Here is a 7,566-nt window from a genome sequence, read left to right as displayed (position 1 = left end):
TCCCAGAGAAATCCTCAATGAAAATAGAGCTCTTCAACCCAAAAATCTCAGGGCTGAAACACACCTTGTGTTCATCCAGGCAACGATGCCTCTTGCTTTTTAGCAGCGATGCAGTTTGTCAACGACCCCAAATGGCTTTACAGAGCAACCTTTAGAACTTTCCTTTTGGGCCAAAGTCTAGGCCTGTGAGGTTGCAAGTAGCCCTGTAAGGCCTGTGATGAGACCAGGTTCCAAAGGTTCTGAGGTCTGGCCCTTCCTTCCAACATACAATGTCAAACACATGAGATGTCCTGATGTGTTACATTTGATATTTTGAATATGGAAGCTTATTTTAAATACTCTTAAGGCATTAACTTATTATAAAATTCTCTACCAAGGTTTCACATTAGGTTAAAATTCAACTCAGTCTTTACATTTCTGTACCGAGGTCTCCACCTCAGCATGTTACCTAACACCTTCTCCAGCAATCAGTGTTACCTGCATGCACATGGTGAGTCCCATGGTCAGCCTCTTTGTTTCCCAGGTGAACTAACTAGATGTTATCGTTGCTCTGCCCCACAGTAAAAGCTCCTAACTCAAACTCACCAGAAAAGGAGTGAAACTCTGCAAAGTACACTCTAAAAAGAGGTACTTTATGCTTATAAAAAGAAACTAGTGAGCTTTCTAAGAATAATAAAAGAGAGTATTTAACAGTTAAGCACAAGATTTGGAGTGCAGAATTCGGATAAGGCTCTGCTGGTTCAGGTTGTTAAAACTCTTCTTGTTCCTCCTGTGGGCCCCCTTCATCGGATATCACGAAGTCTTCATCTGTGGTATAGAGAATGTCTACAGTCCTCTGCAATACAGGGTCATTGTGCCCCTTGTTCTGCTGGCAAATCAATTCATTGTTCCTTAGCTTTCTGAAGTACAAATCTCTTTCTCCAAGCCTTCAATGGCAAGTTTCAATACACTGACCTGCTAGCGTCAATTTGACCGTGCAGCACTCCTACTGCTTGCATCAGGATTCTTTTATACCACCCTGGGGCCAGCCTTAGAAGCTGCAGTTATTTGTGGAAATGGTCCTCCATGGAGCTGGATTGCCAGAGCGGAGAAGTTACTTAGGTTTATTCAGAACTGGAGCAACAAAATGGAGGGAGCCACTTCAGTTTCTTGACTTTGTCCGGCAGCCACAGGGGTATAGTCTTTTTCATTGTGGTTTGCATGAAAAAACTTCTTAAACTACTGAATGAATTCAAAATTGTCCTGAAACTTTCCTTTTACTAATTGTCCACAGAAATCACTTTGTCAGCACCCACCCTCTTGAAAATACTGCTTGTAGTATTTCGAAGTTCTGGATGTATTCATAGAATTTCACCTTCTTCAAGGCAATGGAGCCAGGGAGCAGAATGACCATAAAGTAGCCCCTGAGCACAATTGTTCTATCTTTGTCAAATTCAACTTCAGGAGACTCATTGATCCAGGCCAGTATGTCATGTAGCATTAGGTTGTCATTGGTGACTGATGTCAAGTATATATTCACTGCCATCTTTGGCCCCTGGTGGAACAGTCTGCTGCCCACACCCAGCCCTGGTTCCATCTTCATCTTGTTCAAATTGCTTGACTAACATTCCTTTTTAAAGTATAGATATTCCATTAAATGACTGTTATGTTCTAAGACACATTTTGCTTTTCTTTAACAGAAATGCATACCAATCTTACTGTGATGCCCTCCGGGAAATATAATTCATTGTATAGATAATCACTTTACATCTAACTTTCCTAGGAAAAATAAGTTAACTATATAAAAGAAATATACACAAATTTTAACGGAAGCATTTTTATTTTACTGTAGGTAGACTGGCAATACATTACTACAACCTTTTAAAATCTTCAGATGTATTAAGTCCATGTTAGTAGACTTCCATGAACTCATTCAAACCTCTCTAAATAGCTCATCAGCAGGAAGGCCATCTCTAATCTGATTATGTAGTAGTTTATTTTTCATGGACGGATTATGCTGGAATCACAGAATTCTAATCTGGATTTTAATAATCAGTAAGAAAGAAAATTTCGAGGATATGGTTCTCTTTATGAGGGTGAGGTATTTCTACTTGTTTGATATACCTGAATATTTCTAGCACAGTTTTCCTCATTTCTTCTTTTCATCAAAGACTTCTACCTAAAATTTATCCCTCAGTCCCCGCTCTCTTTTATGGGGGAGAAAAAAGCAGCCTCTAAACTCCTCAGTGGAATAGTAGATCTGAGTGTCTGGGCATCTTCTCCATGTCAGAATGAGCAGGTAGAGCCAGGATCAGAAAGTCTTTGAAATAATAATAATAATAATAATAATAATAATAATAATAATAATAATAAAACAATACTCAAAAAATAGCTACATTCCAAAGTGTATGTATGCATGCCTGTGTGTGTGTGTGTGTGTGTGTGAGAGAGAGACACACAAAGAGAGAGAGAGAGAAACAGAGAGAGAGAGAGAGAGAACTAGAGAGGAGGGAAGGAGAGCATAGGAGACCATGGGCTCATTTCTTCATGTAATGTCAACACTAACTAAATTGTGGCACACTACCAGCTTGTTGATTTGTTATCTCATTGATTCTTGCATTATTTGTGAGGGAAGTAGTGTTGTTGTCACTTTTCAAATGTAGAAGTGATCAGGGTATATGGATGTTGAATAACTTGCCATTGTCACACTGAGCCACTGTTTAAATTCATATGTGTCTGATTTCAAATACTAAATATAGTCCATGTTCCATTTTTCCCCCAGGGTGAGAAGTGCACCACTGAGCTGCAAGTCGAGAAGGGAAATATGGTATAAGTCTGATTTTCTAAAAGTCACTGGATCCCTTTCTATACCTAAGATGTTTGCAGAATCCACAGTTTCACTACTATTAGACAAATTTGTGACCCAGTACAAATAACATAGTTTCCCCTTACAATCTTGCTGTTGCTATTATGGGGCTAGCTTAACCTCTGCTGGAAAACAGAAGTTGTTTTCTCAATACCTTCACGTGCCCCATAATGAATATACTCTTATCCCAGTCATGGAAGAGGAGCTTACACATTTACCAGGAACTCTCTTCTGCAATACTGTACACATCTCTCCTCATATTCATTTTTTTGATGAGTTAACCATTCTTTTGACTCCTTGTTACACTTACATGATGCCCTCAACACAGATCCCTAGTCCTGAGTGCTAGGATCAGGATTCAGGATTCCATCACATATTCCCAACAACCCATAGCTAAGGTCTCCTGGGCTGTGGGTTCTTGGAGCCTCAAGTGACATTTCCAAAATTGAACTTTTCTTCCTTAGAAATTGGTACCATATCTTAAATATTTCCATTTCCTTCATTTTTCTTATTTTTTCCTAAATTAGAAGTATTTTTTTCTGACTTAGTTGTTTCAATCCCCTTCCTTTAATTTATGATCTCTGTCACCAAGTCTTAATATTTCTACCTCTAGGAAATACCTCTGTGATTTGCTTCTGCCGCTGCATCTTCATTACCATCAATGTGTTTCAGGAACAGATACATAACAGGACACATTATTTATGTATTTAACAAATAATGTCAAGTTCCTCAGGTAAAAAACCTTACAGCCATCCTTGATTCTTTTCTCTCTCTCTCATATACTATATCATAACCTCTAGTGACCTTTTTGTTCTATATTCAAATTATATCCTGAATCCAATCATTTCTCACCTCCTCTACCATTAGCACACTTGTTCAAGTTGCCACCCTGATTCACTTAGATTACTGCAATTGTTAGGGCCAGTAATTTATGAAGTACAGTGCAAAACTGATAACATTGAGGCCCCAGCTGCAAGTGGTGCCTTGCACCTATAATCCTAGCTACTCCAGAGGCTGAAGCTGGAAGATTCCTTGAGGCTGGGAGTTGGAGACCAGCCTGAGCAACATAGCAAGACCCATCTCTAAAAAAAAGAGGGAGACACTTGTTTAAGTAGCAGGAAAAAGGGGCCATTAAAAGATTATACAACATAACTTTTTTCTCATTTATGCAAACTGTCTACTGATGGTTTTTATTTCCTATTTAATGTTGTACTCATTGGAGCAGGGAGACACTTGTAGGGCAAACATAGAGCCATATGAGTGTCCCTGATTCAGAGCAGAAGATAATGTCTGCCCTCATCCCGCACTGCCAAATTCCCCTTCCCACCAGTTGCCGGACTGAAGCAACCTGCCCTCAATTGAGGTCAGAGAAGTCAATCTACCCTTCCCATGAGCCTGCCACCCAAACTGGTGGAAGGCAACCCCCCAAAGCATTGTAACTCTGCACCTGACACACCTGAATTAGAGGTGGGTGAGAAACTCTCTCCCACTGGGTCTCTCACTTGCCTTGGCACTTTCAGCCTGAGGTGCATTCCTAGCTGCAACTTGACCTGAGCTTGTGACCAAATCCCCAACAGGCTTAAGGGCAGCAGAACACAGACATCTTCCCACCAGCAACCCAGTATTCTCCCTGTTGGAGGGTGGCAATAGTTGCTGGGAAAAGGTGAAGAAGAGGACACTGAGTGGCCTGGGCAGGGAGCGGGGGTGCAGGTGGTATTAAACCTATCCACAGCAGGAAGTACCAGACACTGAGCACCCAGAACATGCTCGGTAGTCCCATGGCTTTCACTTATAAAACCTAAATTCAAACACAAATTATTAAAATTATCAAGATGGTGACTGCAGAGCATTAGGCCCCATGTGTGGGGCCCTTCTTCACATGGAGCCTTGTGTGACTGCCCATAAAGCCAGCCCTGGTAATAATTTCTAAATTGGTCTCCATGCTTAATTTTTGGCCTCCTTCAGTTTATTCAATGTAGTAGCCGGATTCCTTTGAAATGCAAAAACAGTCGTGTCACTGTTCTGCTCAGAACTCTACAGTGACTCTCTATTTACTCAGAGGAAAAGTCAAAGTATGAACCATGGCTTGTGTTGGCCAGGAAGGTCTGCCCACCCACCTCACTTTCTTCTCTCATGTCGTCTCCTGCCCTATACTTTCTCACATGGCTGCTTCTCGCCAAGCACTCCAGACACACTCCCAGCTCATGGCTTTGCACTTGCTTTCATCTCTGCTTGAAGTGCTTTCCTCCCAGAAATTTGCATGGCTCCTTCCCTTAGCACCTACTAGTCTTCACTCAAATAGGACCTTCCCAGTGATGCTTTCCCCGACCATGCTATATAAAATTGAACACCATCCCCTACAACTGAACACACACACACACACACACACACTTTCACACACTCTAACCACATCTCCTTCCTTATTTCCCTCTATAACTTCAACTTCCCCTAATATAAAATCTACTTTTTTAGAGACAGGATCTTGCTCTGTTGGTCAGGCTAAAGTGTAGTGGCAAAGCTCACTGCAGCCTCAACCTCCTGGGCTCCAGTGATCCTCCCACCTCAGCAGCCCAAGTAGCCTGAGCTACAGGCACATGCCACCATGCCTGGCTAATTTATTTTATTTGTAGAGATGAGGGTCTTGCTATGTTGGCCAGGCTGGTCTTGAACTCCTGGCTTTAAGCAATTCTCCTGCCTTGGCCTCCCAACTGACTGGGATTAAAGGCATGAGGCAACATGCCTGGCCTAGTATGAAACTTATTAATAATTATTTATACTGTTTATTATTTGTCTTTGTATATTACATTGCAATGTAAACTACATGTCTTAGTTCAGGCTCCCCAGAGACAGGCACTGAGATGTGGCTTAATGGGAAAGTGATTAGTTAAGGAAGTACTCCTAAGATCATTCAGGAAAGGAGTGGGTAAAGCTGCAGGTCTGGATGGGGAAGGAGCCAAGCTAAGGTGTAATTCCCAACAAAGCCCTACAGAAGGTGGCTTTATTATGATCCCACAGAACAACTTTGGAGTACAAATTATGTATTTGAATTTATCCCTATATGAAGCAAGGAATCTGTACTTTCATAAGACTGCAATAGTCAGTCTTTGGCTAACGATATGGGTGGGGGCACGTAAACTCCCCGGCACTGCAGACTTTGTACTGAAGTGGAAAAAATGACTCAAATAATCTGAAGACAGTTCTCTAAAGCAAGACACAGGTACAGATTATTAAAAGCAGAAACATTCACCTGCCAGAAGAGGAACACAGAGATAACAATAAAAGGGACTGATGTGATCTGGTTTGGGTGAAGCAACGTGAGGTTTATTGTACTATTGAGAACAATACTTTTTTCTTTTCTTTTTACTCTATTGCTAGTGCTTAAGACAATCCCTGGCACAGAGTAGGGATTGAGTACATAGATAAATAACTGTATTGCATACCTTCTATGGTCCAGGCCTACAATAGTCTGAGTACATAGTACAGATAAACATTGACCTTCCAAGACAAATTACCATTTCTTTTAAAGGTTCTATCTCCTGCATTCAAATTTACAGAATGTGTTAGTCTGTTTTCAGGCTGCCAATAAAGACATACGTAAGACTGAGCAATTTACAAAAGAAAGGGGTTTAATGGAATTGCAGTTCCACCTGTTGGTTGGGGAGGCCTCACAATCATGGCAAAAGGCAAGAAGGAGCAAGTTACATCTTTCTTGAATGGTGGCAGACAAAGAAAAGGAGCTTGTGCAGGGAAACTCCCCTTTATAAAACCATCAGATCTTATGAGACTTATTCACTATCACAAGAACAGCATGGGAAACACCTGCCCACATGATTCAGTTACCTCCCACTGGGTCCCTCTCACAACACACGGGAATTCAAGATGAGATTTGGGTGGGACACAGCCAAACCATATCACAGAATTAATGTCATCTATCTCCCTCCTCCGTCCACTAATCTCTATCAAGTTCTGTGAATTGTGCTTCTGAAATTACGATCTATCTCTTCCCTTCTCATTCCATTGCCAATATCCAGATTCAAGATTTTATTATAATTAACTGGACTAACGTAAACAGATGATCTCCATTCTTCAGTTTGTTTCTCATCCATCTATTTTATATGTAATTACTAATATAACATTTTTTAAAACTTGGCTGTAGTTATATAATAATCTATCTAAAAACTTTAAGTCCAATTAAAACTTCAAATACCTTATCCTTTTGTGCTGTGATCTTAGCTTTCCTTTCCATCCTTAATACCTTTTTGGTGGTGTTCAACCAAAGATTATTTTCTGTTCCCAATTTCTCTACTTTCATCCCTTTGTACCTTTGCTCAGTTTCTTCCATTTGAAATGAATTGTCTTCCTTATCTCAACCAATGAATTCAACATTAACTCGTCAAAATTAACTCAAATACCATTTGCTTTAAGAAGACTCTTTTCATCTCCTAAGCTGGAAGCTATCTCCCCTTCAGAACTCTTGGGACACCTCCTAGGTAATGTGGTATACGGGAAAGAGTATGGGTTTTGAATCAAATTATTGGGATTGAAATCCAGTTCTGCCATTTAGTAACTCAGTGACCTTGAGTGAGGCTCAACTCTCAGAGCCTCAGTTTTCTCGTCACTATGATTCCTCTTCCTGGCATTTAAAGAATGCTTCAGCCTTCCTTCCTTCCTTCCTTCCTTCCTTCCTTCCTTCCTTCCTTCCTTCCTTCCTTCCTTCCTTC

The 7,566-nt window shown here is 40.8% G+C and overlaps 1 pseudogene; it reads right to left on the bottom strand.

The window, feature by feature from the left end:
• Positions 1 to 748: 748 nt before the first annotated feature.
• Positions 749 to 1,525, bottom strand: LOC111523504 (annotated as a pseudogene).
• Between the last annotated feature and the right edge of the window lie 6,041 nt (positions 1,526 to 7,566).

The sequence above is a fragment of the Piliocolobus tephrosceles genome, chromosome 11 (assembly GCF_002776525.5).
Source record: "Piliocolobus tephrosceles isolate RC106 chromosome 11, ASM277652v3, whole genome shotgun sequence".
In the NCBI taxonomy this organism is placed as follows: domain Eukaryota; kingdom Metazoa; phylum Chordata; class Mammalia; order Primates; family Cercopithecidae; genus Piliocolobus; species Piliocolobus tephrosceles.
Note: the sequence above shows the minus strand (reverse complement) of the source record. Positions and strands in the feature narration are given on the sequence as shown.